The sequence below is a fragment of the Lycium barbarum genome, chromosome 5 (genome assembly GCF_019175385.1).
Source record: "Lycium barbarum isolate Lr01 chromosome 5, ASM1917538v2, whole genome shotgun sequence".
Classification (NCBI taxonomy): Eukaryota; Viridiplantae; Streptophyta; class Magnoliopsida; order Solanales; family Solanaceae; genus Lycium; species Lycium barbarum.
The window spans coordinates 132,874,750-132,888,116 of NC_083341.1; the positions used below are offsets into that span (position 1 = coordinate 132,874,750).

The following is a 13,367-nucleotide window of genomic DNA, read 5'->3' on the forward strand; positions in this document are numbered from 1 at the left end:
GTAAACATGGTTTCATGAGATAGCTTGTAAACATGTTCTTGATTTATGAGTAATACAATAGTCCAAAATCATATATTTGTAGTTGACTTGAAAACATGTTTATAACTTGCAAAATAACTCATGCAGTTTCATATGAACATAATGAGAACACATGAGGAAGAATTCATGATTCATGGATTAAGCTAGGATTCCTAATGTCCGTAATGGAAAGTTAGGAATACAATAACGAACATATATACGGGATTCATGTACATACATACATAATTACGGGCTACCAATATGTTGGGTTTAATGCCCTAGGATTTGAACTTCATAGATTTTACGAAACGGATCATGGGGAAGAACGTAGAGGTTCCCACATGTGGATGGAAGTTCTACATACCTTGACTTCCTGCTTTTGAGTGTATCACAATGTCCTTCAATCCCTTCAACTTTAATCTATAGCAATACAGGTCATAGGGACTCTATATTAGCAACAATATCCATGTTTTGTTCATCTAAGCATTTTATCAAACACTTGGTGGGCATGAAGCTCCACAACCTTCATTAATGGTGTTTTCTTCCCCCAATCCCCATTCTATTACTTCTAGCTGATTCTACAATCTCAATTAGATGTAATTGACATCATTCTTCATCACCCATATGAATACAACAATCCCAAGTCAACAATCCAAAAACCCTAGCATAGTTCATATAATTCTCTTTATCAAACCCATTTACTATTCTCCCAAGAACTTATCAACACTTTAATCATCATGAAACATCATAAAACTTACCTTGGTTATTGTAGGAATAAGCCTTGAGTTGAAATACTTCACTTGAACAAAACCCTAGTTCCACCTTCTATGGAATTTCTTGACTTGAATAGATTTGATGTGTTTCTCACACTTAGTTTTGTAGATTGATGAAGTGGATCTTTTGTTTCACTTGGATTCTTGCATATGGAGTGTTTGGATGGCTCTAGAGAACCCTTGAGTCGTGTAGGAGAAATGGGAATGAAAAAAATGGGTTTGGGTCTCTTATTAACATCTTAAAATCTGACCCATCGGGCAATTCTACGCCTATTTTTACGTTCCGTATAATGGTTTTACGGACCGTATAACTCACCGTAAAACCATTTCAGTGATTTGGACATTCTGTGCTCATTTTACGGTGGGTTTTACGTCCCGTATAATGGTTTTACGGTCCGTATAACTTACCGTAAAACCATTCCAGTGATTTGGATATTCTGTGCTCATTTTACGGTGGTCTGAGTCAATTTTACGGACCGTATAATTGTTTTACGGACCGTATAATTGAACCGTAAAATTGCCCAGCAAAATATGGTTTTCTGTGACCATTTTACGCTGGCTTGAGTCAATTTTACGAACCGTATAATTGTTTTACGGACCGTAAAATTGAACCGTAAAACTGACCCTCAAAATATCATTCTTTGTGACCATTTGACGGACCGTATAAATGTTTTACGGACCGTCAAAATGTTATACGGACCGTCAAATGGTCCGTCAAAATTCTCTGCTCGGACAGTCTGCCGTATAATGGGCATAACTCTTTGCACGGATGTCCGTTTGAGACCCATAATATACCGTTGGAAATCTATTTCAAGGGGCTACAACTTTCATCAAGGAAGTTTTCCCAAAATCCAAATTAATAGAGGGGTTATGGTCGTTGGAAGTAAGACCTTCCATAAACTCACTTGCAAACATGCCCCGTAGAGTGGCTTCCAACTTTTCTTTGCTCAAAGACATTTCTTATGACTTAATTGGTTTTCAAAACACTTCCTATAACCCTCATATTTGTTCCATTATATTATCATCTTATGAGTCAAACCTTTCGTCCGAAGTTACGAGGTGTTACAAGGTATGTCAGTGCTATGCTTGGAAGGACTCACCCGCGATGATACTAAGTATAACCAAAACTTGGCTTCGCGGTTGAAAGTGTTCTTCTCAATCGGGACAGATGGATCCATCCATGGTGGAGTCCCTGAGGAAATCACTGAAGCTACCCACTCTCGTTGCTCCTCCGGATTTTCCATTTTCAATTCATATTCAGAACTAACCGGAGGCCAACCTTCAACAGGGTCTGTTTCGCTGCGTTGCTCATATAAGATCGATGTTATGGTGTCGGCAGCACAATCAATCTCCTTCCCCCGAACCGGAACCCAACAGAGGTGCTCCATGTTTTTGTTTTGGTGTGCGGCGCGTCCTCTTTGCATTCAATGTCGCCGCATAAGCTGCATAGAATTTCATTACTAGGGCTGGACAGTATTTAGCAGGCTGCATGAAATAGGTCCATCTCAAGGCCTCAAGCTTGCGAATGATGCCCGGGCATTGGTCTTGCAGCCCTGTAGAGTGACCCTCTTTTCGACAATGAGTCCCTGGACTGGATTCCCATCAGGTTTAATTGTATTCCAAGTCTTATATAGCTCCCTGGATCCAGGCACGGTGAACCGTTGCTCCATTGCCTCCCTTCGTTGACCTCTGGTGACGGCATCCTCGGGCTCAGGGGAGGAAGCCCCATGTGTCCCCTCTTCAGACTGGGAGACGGGATCAGCCGGTGCCTTTTCTTTTCTCCTAGAGGTGGAGGTTTGTCATGTTGCTCGTCTTCCTCCACTTTAAGGTTGATTTGATCGAACCATCCGGCACAACATGCAAAAATATACCCATTATTTATGGTGTTCGTTTAGCAACAATAAAGAGGTATATATAAGAAAAACACAAAAACAAAGTATTGAAGGGTGGCACCACCTGCGAAACAGCACATGCGAGTCGCATGTGTGACCTGCGACTCGCGGGTAGTGTCGCTGATGATGCCAGAAAACTAGTTCTTCACTGTCAACACCTGCTGCAGCAGGTGCGATTCGTATGTCAAACATGCGAATCGCGGATGCTTCTCGCAGGTTAGACACTGGATTTCATTTTCATTCATTTTTCTTTTTTTTTTCTTTTTTTTTCTTTTTTTTCTTTTTACACACGACACAGATGAACACACACCAGAATATATTTACGTACTTTTTCCCTTAATAGCGTTGTCACCCCGTCGATCACTGGGAAAACCTATTCAATTACCCGCACCTATGTTCGATGATTGTCCCTCACAAAAGACAATGACACTTCGTAACTCAGAAGGCATCACGGGTTGTGCCATGGGTACTCAAGAATTCCCCATTTTTGGCGACCGATCATATTTCCACAACATCCAAACACTCATTGGGTCGTTTAGGCATTACATCACACAAGTTGTGAGTGTACCTCAACTAAAAGTTCTTGGCTTAAGTAACTAAAACGCCCCTGAACTTGGCACGTTTTGCAACTTCAGTCCCCAAACTATTGATGGACTTTAAGACACCCCTAAACTCGACTAAATGAGTTTTATTACACCCCTGAGCTAATGACCCGGAATGAGTGTAGTCACTCGCGGATCCAGCTGTAAAGTAAGGCTTATGTGGCCCTCCACGTGTAAAATATTAATGCTACATGGCATTTTCATCCTATGTGCCCTCCACATAGATAAATTGTTTTGAAAAAAAATGTAAAACTGATTTTTTTAAAATAACAAATCTGGAAAAATGAAATATTTATTTAAAAAAAACTGAAAAACTATAGTTTTAATTAAAATATTTGTAAAAAATTGTAGTTTTTCAGAATAATCCTGGAAAACCCATTTTTTTAAAAAAATAATCCCGGAAAATTATATTAGTATTTAAATCTAGAAAAACATTATCAGCTCTTCACTTTATTCTTAAAAAACAATCAGTATCCCAGATTTTAAAAAAGTCCAGGTTTTTAATGAAAAATTCAATTTTTCAGATTCTTTTTTAGAAAAATGGGTTTATTTAGTTTTCCAAATTTTTAAAAAGTCCAGATTTTTTATTTTAAAAAATTAATTTTCCAGATTTTTTTAAAAAAAAGAATGGGTTTCTTAGTTTTCAAGATTTAAAAAGTTGTAGATTTTTTAATAAAAAATCCAGTCTAAATTTATTTTTAAAAAATGGATTTTCCACATTTTAAAAAAATATACTCACTTTTTAAGGAATTTTCCAAAATTGATTTTTTTTTTTTTTTTTTAAAGAAGCTGACGTGGCTCCTGTCACACGCCTGTTGGCATGTGACTACACTTGTTGTGCCATGTGGCAGCTCGGGATGAATTAAAACCCATTTTGTCAAGTTTGGGAGTGTCTTGAAGTGCAGCAATAGTTTGGGGACTAAAGTTGCAATTCGTGCCAAGTTTGGGGGCGTTTTAGTCACTTAAGCCAAAGTTCTTACAACAAATGGGTACTCAAGAATTCCCCAGTCACTATCTAATTCGTCACCAACAATCACTTCCTAAAAGGACTACACAAGCATGGGTACTCAAGAATTCGCCATTGTTCATCAATTTCCAACAACCCATTTAACACATAAGATAAATCTACTCAAATAACTAATTACAACAAGTGGTATGGCATGATAATGACATGTAATTGAGAATTTATTAGATACCAACTAATGTAAAGAAGAGAACAGTCGACATACCTTGAGAGTAGATGAAAGTAGAAAACTTGGAAATCCTTTATTTTTAAGGAAAAAGGAAGTAATCACCAGTTAGGGTTTTTAGGAGTTGATTAAAGATGATTGAAGTAAAATGGAATGATATAGGAGGAATTAAGGAGAAAGGGGAGAGGAAGAGTGAAGATCATAACTGATAAGAACAGTCGTTACCTTCTTTTATTTAAAAGAAACGAATCGCGTCGGGTCGGGTTGACCCGCGACTTTTCACTTACCTACACAACATGCGACTCGCGGATTATGTCGCATGCGTAACATGCGAGTCGCATGTTGTGTCACTCCATCGCATATGCTGACAGAGAGTTTGGCTCTTATGGATTGAATTTTGGCATCACCTGTGATTCGCAGGTGAATTCGCGGACATGACATGCGAATCGCGAATAATGTCGCATGTCATGCCAATATGCATTTTTTAAACTCTTCTTCTTTGTACACACACTTTATTCCTACACACTTGGACACACATCAAAAACATCACAAAAGTAAAAAAAATATAACAATACATGAAAATAAAACTTGGGTTGCCTCCCAAAAAGCGCTTGGTTTAACGTCACAGCTCGACGTGATACCACTTTGGATACTAAGGTCCGGTGCCATGTTTTAATCGGTGAGCATCAACAATCCTGTCACCATCAACCATCCAATGGTAGTGCTTGACTCGATGGCCATTGACTTTGAAAGTACGCGTCCCGTCATCAGACTTTAACTCCATTGACCCATTGGGTGACACACTCACCAAAGTAAAGGGTCCGGACCACTTAGATTTCAACTTGCTCGGAAAGAGTTTTAACCTTAAATTGAATAGCAGCACCGAGTCACCCGGTTGAAAATCTCACTTCAGAAGTTTGACATCATGATAGTGTTTCATCCTTTCTTTGTACAAACTAGCACTCTCATAGGCATGGTACCGAAACTCATCCATTTCATTCATTTGAAACAACCGCAGCTCGGTTGCCTCATCCCAATTCATGTTCAACTTTTTTAATGCCCACAAAGCCTTGTGTTCGAGTTCCACAGGTAAATGACAAGCTTTGCCTAACAACAACCGGTAAGGAGAAGTACCAATGGGTGTCTTGAACGCTGTTTTGTAAGCCCAAAGTGCATCGTCAAGCTTGGATGACTAATCAGTTCGGTTTGCATTAACCGTCTTTGCTAAAATGCTTTTTATCTCGCGATTGGAGACTTCGACTTGCCCACTGGTTTGGGGGTGGTAAGGAGTTGCCACCCTGTGCTGCACTCCATACTTTTCCAAGAGATTAGCGAATTGTTTGTTGCAAAAGTGAGTGCCACCATCACTGATGATTGCCCGTGGAGTGCCAAACCTGGTGAATATGTTCCTTTTAAGAAATTCGGTGACACTCTTGCCATCATTCTTGGGCAATGCTACAGCTTCAACCCACTTAGACACATAATCAACCGCGACAAGGATATATCGCATACCACGAGAACTTATAAAGGGTCCCATAAAGTCGATGCCCCATACATCAAACAGTTCAACCTCCATGAAAAAATTCATTGGCATTTCGTGCTTCCTACCAATTGATCCTTGGCGTTGACATTGGTCACAAAATTTCACCATCAAATTTGCATCATGATAAATGGTGGGCCAATAATAGCCACATTCAAGCACCTTAGCTGCTGTGCGGTTTCCACTGTGATGCCCCCCCCCCCCCCCTCCCCCACTGGGAGTCAAGGCAAGCTTTCAAAATTTCCATGGTCTCAGATTCGGCCACACATCGCCGAATGATGTTGTCGGCACAAGTGTCGAATAAATAGGGCTCATCCCAGTAGTATTGACGGCTATCTTTCAGGAATTTCTTCTTTTGATAAGCTTTAATATCATCGGGGATAAGACCTGGCACCAAGAAGTTGGCGATATCTGCGTACCAGGGAGCAACATCACAAGTTACAGCCAAGAGCCTCTCATCCGGGAAAACATCATTCAACTCAAGATTTCCACTTGGTCTCCCAGCTTCCTCAAGTCGAGATAGATGATCCGCAACTTGGTTTTCACATCCCCTTCGATCTTTGACCTCAAAGTCAAACTCTTGCAATAACAAGACCCAACGAATCAACCTGGGTTTTGTATCTTTCTTTGTCATCAAGTATCGCAATGCCGTATGATCTGTATGAACAACCACCTTGGACCCAAGTAGATAGGCCCGGAACTTCTCAAACGCATAGACAATGCCTAGAAGCTCTTGTTCGGTGACAGTGTAATTTATTTGAGCTCCATTGAGGGTCTTGCTAGCATAATAAATTGGGTGCATGATTTTGTTGTGCCTTTGCCCAAGTACCGCACCAATAGCAAAGCCGCTTGCATCACACATGAGCTCAAATGGCATTGACCAATTTGGTGATACAATAATTGGAGTGGAGGTGAGCATGTCCTTCAAACCATTAAATGCCTTAAGACATTTTTCATCAAATGCAAACTTAGCTTCTTTTTCTAGAAGCTTACACATCTGGTTGGCAATCTTGGAGAAATATTTTATAAATCGCCGATAGAAACCGGCATGTCCCAAGAAACTACGAACCCCCTTTACAGAGATTGGTGGAGGGAGCTTGGCTATTACGTCAACTTTTGCTCGATCCACCACAATGCCCTTCTCGGAAATCTTATAGCCTAGGACAATCCCTTCCGTCACCATGAAATGTCATTTCTCCCAGTTAAGTACAAGGTTGGTTTCTTCACACTGCTTCAATACCCTACCGAGATTGGCAAGACATTCATCAAAGGAGTCACCAACAACAGAAAAATCGTCCTTGAATACTTCCAAGAAATCTTCTACCATATCTGAGAAAATAGACATCATACACCGTTGGAAAGTAGCCGGGGCATTGCATAAGCCGAAAGGAATGCGGCTGAAAGCAAAAGTGCCATAAGGACAGGTGAAGGTGGTCTTCTCTTGGTCCTCTAATGCAATGTTGATTTGGTTGTACCCCGAGTACCCATCCAAAAAGCAGTAGTACGCTCTTCTAGCTAGCCGATCAAGCATTTGATCAATAAAAGGCATAGGGAAATGGTTTTTACAAGTTGCGTTGTTCAACTTCCGGTAGTCCATACACACTCGCCATCCGGTGATTGTCCTTGTAGGAAATCAGCTCATTCTTGGAGTTAGGGACAACAGTGATGCCCCCTTTCTTTGGCACACATTGCACCGGACTAACCCATGGACTGTTTGCAATTGGGTACACAACACCCGCATCCAACCACTTGATTATCTCTTTCTTCACCACTTCTTGCATAGGAGGGTTGAGCCTCCTTTGATGCTCGACACTTGATGAACTATTCTCCTCAAGCTCAATTCGATGTTCACAAATACCAGAGGGAATTCCCCTAATATCTGCAATAGTCCACCCGATAGATCTTCGATACTCCAGCAACACTTCAAACACTTTCTGAGTTTGGTCCTCACTTAACAAAGATGAGAGAATAACCGGTAAAGTATTATCTGGACCAAGAAAAGCATACTTCAGATGAGAGGGTAGTAGCTTGAGCTCAAGTTTTGGAGGCTCAATAATCGAAGGCTTAGCCGGAGGAGTGGTTCTTTTATCAAGATCAACAGATAGTTTCTTCGGCTCATAAGAGTATGAACCCCGGCCAATGAGAGAATTAACTGCCTCAATATACCCCTGCATATTATCCGCCTCGAAGTTCACCAGGATAGCCGAAAGCGTCTCATCAAAATGCTCTTCTTCTAACTGATGCTCCACCGCTTCGTCTATCTCATCGAATGAATCAATGACCGAAATGCTCTCATAAGCACTAGGCAACTTTAACCCCTTGCTAGCTTGGAAGGTTACTTCTTCATTATTGACACGGAATTTTATTTCATTCTTTTCCGAGTCCATCAGGGCTCTCTCAGTAGCGAGAAATGGCCTTCCCAAAATAATTGAGACTTCTTTGTCAACTGCACAATCCAGAATGACAAAATCTGCCAGGAATAAGAATTCCCCCACTCTAACAAGGATATCATCAACAACACCTACTGGTCTTTTTATGGTTATGTCGGCCATTTGGAGACGCATGCTCGTTGGTCTAGGTGTTCCCAAACCAGCTTGCTTATATATGGCTAGTGGCATCAAATTAATACTAGCGCCATTATCACATAAAGCCCGAGCGAAATCATAATGACCGATGGTGCAAGGGATGGTGAAAGCCCCTGGATCTCCCTTCTTCTCTACATTTGACGATGAGATAACAGAACTCACACGGTGGGTGACTCCCACCGTATCATTCTTGATCGGCCTCTTCTTTGTCAACAAATCCTTCAAATATTTAGCAAAACCCGGCATTTCTTGGAATGCGTCTAGGAATGGGATATTCATTGACAACCCTTTCAGTTGGTCGTAGAATCGTTGGCACTTGGCATCCTCCATTCTTTTAATCAATCTTTTTGGAAATGGGGGAGGAGACTTATATGTTTGAGTCAAGGGTTTAATTGCCCCTGTGACCTTACTCTTTAGAAAGCTCTCTCCGGTGGTTTTTTCAACACTTGGCTCTTCGTCACCCTTTTTAACACTAGGGTGCACTTCCTTCTCTCTCTCAACAATAATAGGCACTTCAATTAGTGCCTCTTTTTCTTTTTCAGCCTCTTTTTCTTTTTCGACCTCTTATTCAATAACCTCATCAATGATCGGCTCGAAAAGGATAGGTTCAACCACTTTCTGATTTACCGCGTCAAGGACCTTTCCGCTTCTAGTGGAAATAGCTTTGCATGAGGCAATGTGATCGCCTCCACTACTCCTTGGGTTCGGAACTGTGTCGCTAGGAAGGCCCCCTCTTTGCGGTGGGTGTTGCTCACGACAAAGATCTCTCATTTGTGACTCAAGTTTATGAATCGAAGCGGTGTGAGAGCCTACCACTTCGGTCAAATTTTCCATCTTCTTGTCACTCTTTTGTTGGTTGTCCAATATCTTTTCAAGCATAGATTCCATCCGAGAGGTTCCTTGATCATTGGAAGGACTTTCTCGCCAATTCTGAGAGTTTGACGTACGGCCTTTTGGTGGAACATAGGCAGTTGAATTTCGATTACCATATTTTTTATTGTTGTAATCTCTTCTGTCCGAACTTCCATATTCATTTCGACCATATTGATTGCTTTGTTGTTGGGGTCTCCATGGCTTTTGATAACCCCTTTGAGGGTGATCGATATAATTTGCATCCTCACGTTGTGGCTGCCCCTCTAGATAAGCTTCTTCCGAGACTTAGTACATTCCTGGAGTATGAGGTGGCATTTCTTCGACAACATTCACACTCTTAGCCTCTTTCTCCGTAAACCTCTTTGATAATAAATCCACGGTGGTTTGCAATTGAGCGAAAGCATGATCTCGCTCATGATTTTATTTGGCCACCGCGGCAATAGAGGGACTATCATATGACAGGACTTCACTATCACTCTAGTGCCAAGCTTGATTATAGGTAGTAAGCTTGTCGAGCAACCTGGTGATATTGACAAATGATTTGTCCATAAAGCATCCCCCAGCTGCAGTGTTGACAACAATTTGATTCATGGTATCTAACCCCTTGTAGAACTTCTCGGTGAGGATTGCATCCGGAAATCCATGTGTCAGAGATTGAGCTAGATAATATTTGAAACGCTCCCATGCTGCATACAATTGTTCCCCCGGAAGTTGTTTGAACTCAAAGATCTTGTCCCGAAGCTCAGCCTTCTTGCTTGGTGGGAACCATTTTTTCAAGAATATATTGGCTAACTCATTCCAGGTATGAATAGTATTGCTGAGGATCTTTTCATACCATTCCCTTGCTTGGTTAGCCAAGGAATATTTGAAAACTCGTAACCGCAGTGCATCAACAGGAACAACACCTTGAGATTGTTGAGAACATACATGTAGGAAATTCTTCAGGTGTCGGAGTGGACAATCCTCAGTAGAATTACGGAAATAGCCTTCAAGTTTCAATAGCTGATAGATAGAACTATCAATTTTGAAATTAGCATTTACTGTTCTAGGAAGAACTACAGCAGAATCATAATCAGCTTCGTTGATGAATTCTGCAAATACATTCTTATCCTCCTTGTTATGACCCGTGTTTTCACACGTTTGGAAAGACTTGAATTATATTGGATTCTTGAGATATAAGATCAATTTGATATTTTGTTGAACATAGGAGTTATGCATGAAAGAATATAGTCATGAAAGTGTGGGACAAGGCTAAGGGCAATTTTGGAATTTTGGAAATTTGTTTCGGGAATTACAAAATGTGGACTATAAGTCATTGGGCCAAAAATAATGGAATGAAATTTAAGGCCCAATGCATTGTAGTGGCCGGCCATAGTGGCCCAAGCCCAAAATTTTGTATTAAATTTCCATGTGATTAATTAACATAAGGTCTTGATCCAAGCCCAATTAATTAGTCATGTGCATGATCATGTGACAATTAATATAAGAAGCCTAAAGTCTTCATTATATGCATTAGAACATTCAAGAAAAACTAAGCAAGAAAGAAGTCAAGAACAAGAGAAAAACCAAGGAGGGTTTCGGGTTTGGCTAGGAAAAATAGCTACCAAAAATATTGCTCCAAAAATTCAATTCTTGTTGTTTTCCTACTAAGTCAAGGTTCCTTTGTAACTTGGTATAGTTGTATTGGAGTGGGGAGCATTAGAATCACCAAGGTGAGCATATCTCCAAGTGAAGAAGACTTGAAGAAAAGGTAAGAATTTCTACCTTTTTATTGTGTTATGAAGTTTTGTTTGTGTTGTAGTATGTAGAAATGTGTTGATTATATGGAAAAATGGAAGTTTGTAATGTGGGTTTGGAATTGGAGGTGTAGCCGTGTGTATATATATGTTGTATAGCCAAAATGTATAGAATTCATGTTATATTCTAGTTGTGATTGTGATGAAATGCAAATGGGAATTGAAAGTTGGATGAATTTAGTTGATATGGAAAAATAAGCATATGGCCGTGGGGTATATTGCATTTGGAATAGAAATGAATTAAGTTGTTTAGTGTATTGGAGTGTTGTTGTAATGCTTGGTATGTAAATGGAGTTAGAATGATATAAGTTTGTATTGAATTGGAATGTAGAAACTTATGTCGTTTTAGTATGATTTTCCGACATTAAGGAAATGAAGTTGTTTGGTTGTTGGTTGTGATGATCATTGATGAATTTGGAAGTTGGAAACATGTTATGAAGTTGTATGCCAAAGATTTGATGTTTTGCATAAGTTATGACTTTGGCGGAAAATTGTATATTATGTATATCGAGTGTATAACTTGAGGAAAACGATATGAAATGTTTCTAGAACTATATGGTGATGATCTTGATTGTTGATGAATGTGAAATTATTGATATTAGTGAAAGTTTGGGTTGAATTGAAGATTATGTCAACTTGTGAGAAAAATGACTAGTTGAAGGATATTTGTGTTTTTAATGTTCATTGTTGATATTGATGTTGTCGTTTGGGTTGTTGTTGATGATTTCTAGCCGAGTTGAATTCTCGGGGTGCCATATGTATAGGGGAAGTGCTGCCGAAATTTCGGTAGCCAAATATGCTTAAAGTTGTAATAATGGCATTAATAACTCACAATTGGTAAACTTGACCAATTGCAGTTTTTCGACGAAACGGGAAGTGAGTTTGGAAAGGCTTAAGGAGCGTGAAAGGTATGTAAAGCAAACCCAATTCTTCCCTTGGCATGCCCTTAGTGTATTAGGGTCGGATCTGGGCCTCGAAGGACCTCTTGGCCCTCGGAATCCGCAAGACAAAATTTCAGTTTTTCCTTCAGTAGAATGGAACCATTTTGATACGCTTTTTCTGAAATTATGCAATTGTGCTCTAAATTACTCAGAAAGTCATAGAATGTCTGTATAACCTTCGTAGATGATATTATATGTTTAGAGGGCACAATTTGAGCCCGCCGCCTTATTTGTTCTGAGGCGGGCCCACTATTTACGGTTTTGCCCCTAATATGCTAAAGCTTCCTTTTTAAGCGATTTTTGAAAGAAATGTTTTAATTACCCTACTAATCGCTTAACGAATATTATTTTAAATATTCTGTTAAATATTATAAATTATTTTGACACTCGGAATGACTTCGGGAAAGTTATACTTCTGTAATTTATTACGATATCCGAAATACATTTATTATGATTCCGCCCGACTCCATTTGATTTGTTTGTCTTTGCTACGCTTCATCGAGTCTTTGAAAACACTTATGATATTTTTAAATTGCATTAGTCTCTCACTACTCCATTCGTGGATGTCCCAATGTTTCCCACACTGAGCCCGGGCCAGGATATGTTGTCAAGCGTAATTCTCTGCATTGTTCGTCGCGTCCCGATGTGAGGGGGCAGGTATACGCGTACATGGGTCTGTGGAGTATGATGTGCCATGTCCGCCTATTCTGATCTGATCTGTTATGGCCATTTTGATATGACATTATATGATACGGGGCCACGCCCCTTTTTCTGATTCCTCTGTATAGTGGCACCAGCGTCGGGAGGGTGGCCACATTCTGTCTGCCGAGTCCCGTGGCAAGGACCGGATATGATATGATATGACATATGTTTCTGTACGCATTCTGTCTATTTTGGAAATATGCATTTGACACTCTGGATTCTGTACTCATTTTCTGTAACCATTATGATTTGACTTCTGTGATTCCGCTTTACATATTCAGTACATATTTCGTACAGACACCCTTTCTTCGGGGGCTGCGTTTTCATGCCGCGCAGGTACAGACGACAGGTTCGCTGATCCATCTGTTTAGGATCCCACTTCTGCTATTTTGGGGCGCTTTCTTCTTCAGAGCCCATCTTTTGGTACAGTCTGTCACTGCTATCTGGATATGTAC

The 13,367-nt window shown here is 40.2% G+C and overlaps 1 non-coding gene across 1 annotated transcript; it reads left to right on the forward strand.

Annotated features, from left to right (window-relative positions):
• Positions 1–10,110: 10,110 nt before the first annotated feature.
• LOC132643065 (small nucleolar RNA R71) lies at positions 10,111–10,217 on the forward strand. The gene has a single exon (XR_009583516.1). It is a non-coding gene; the product is annotated as a small nucleolar RNA R71 (small nucleolar RNA).
• Positions 10,218–13,367: the final 3,150 nt, after the last annotated feature.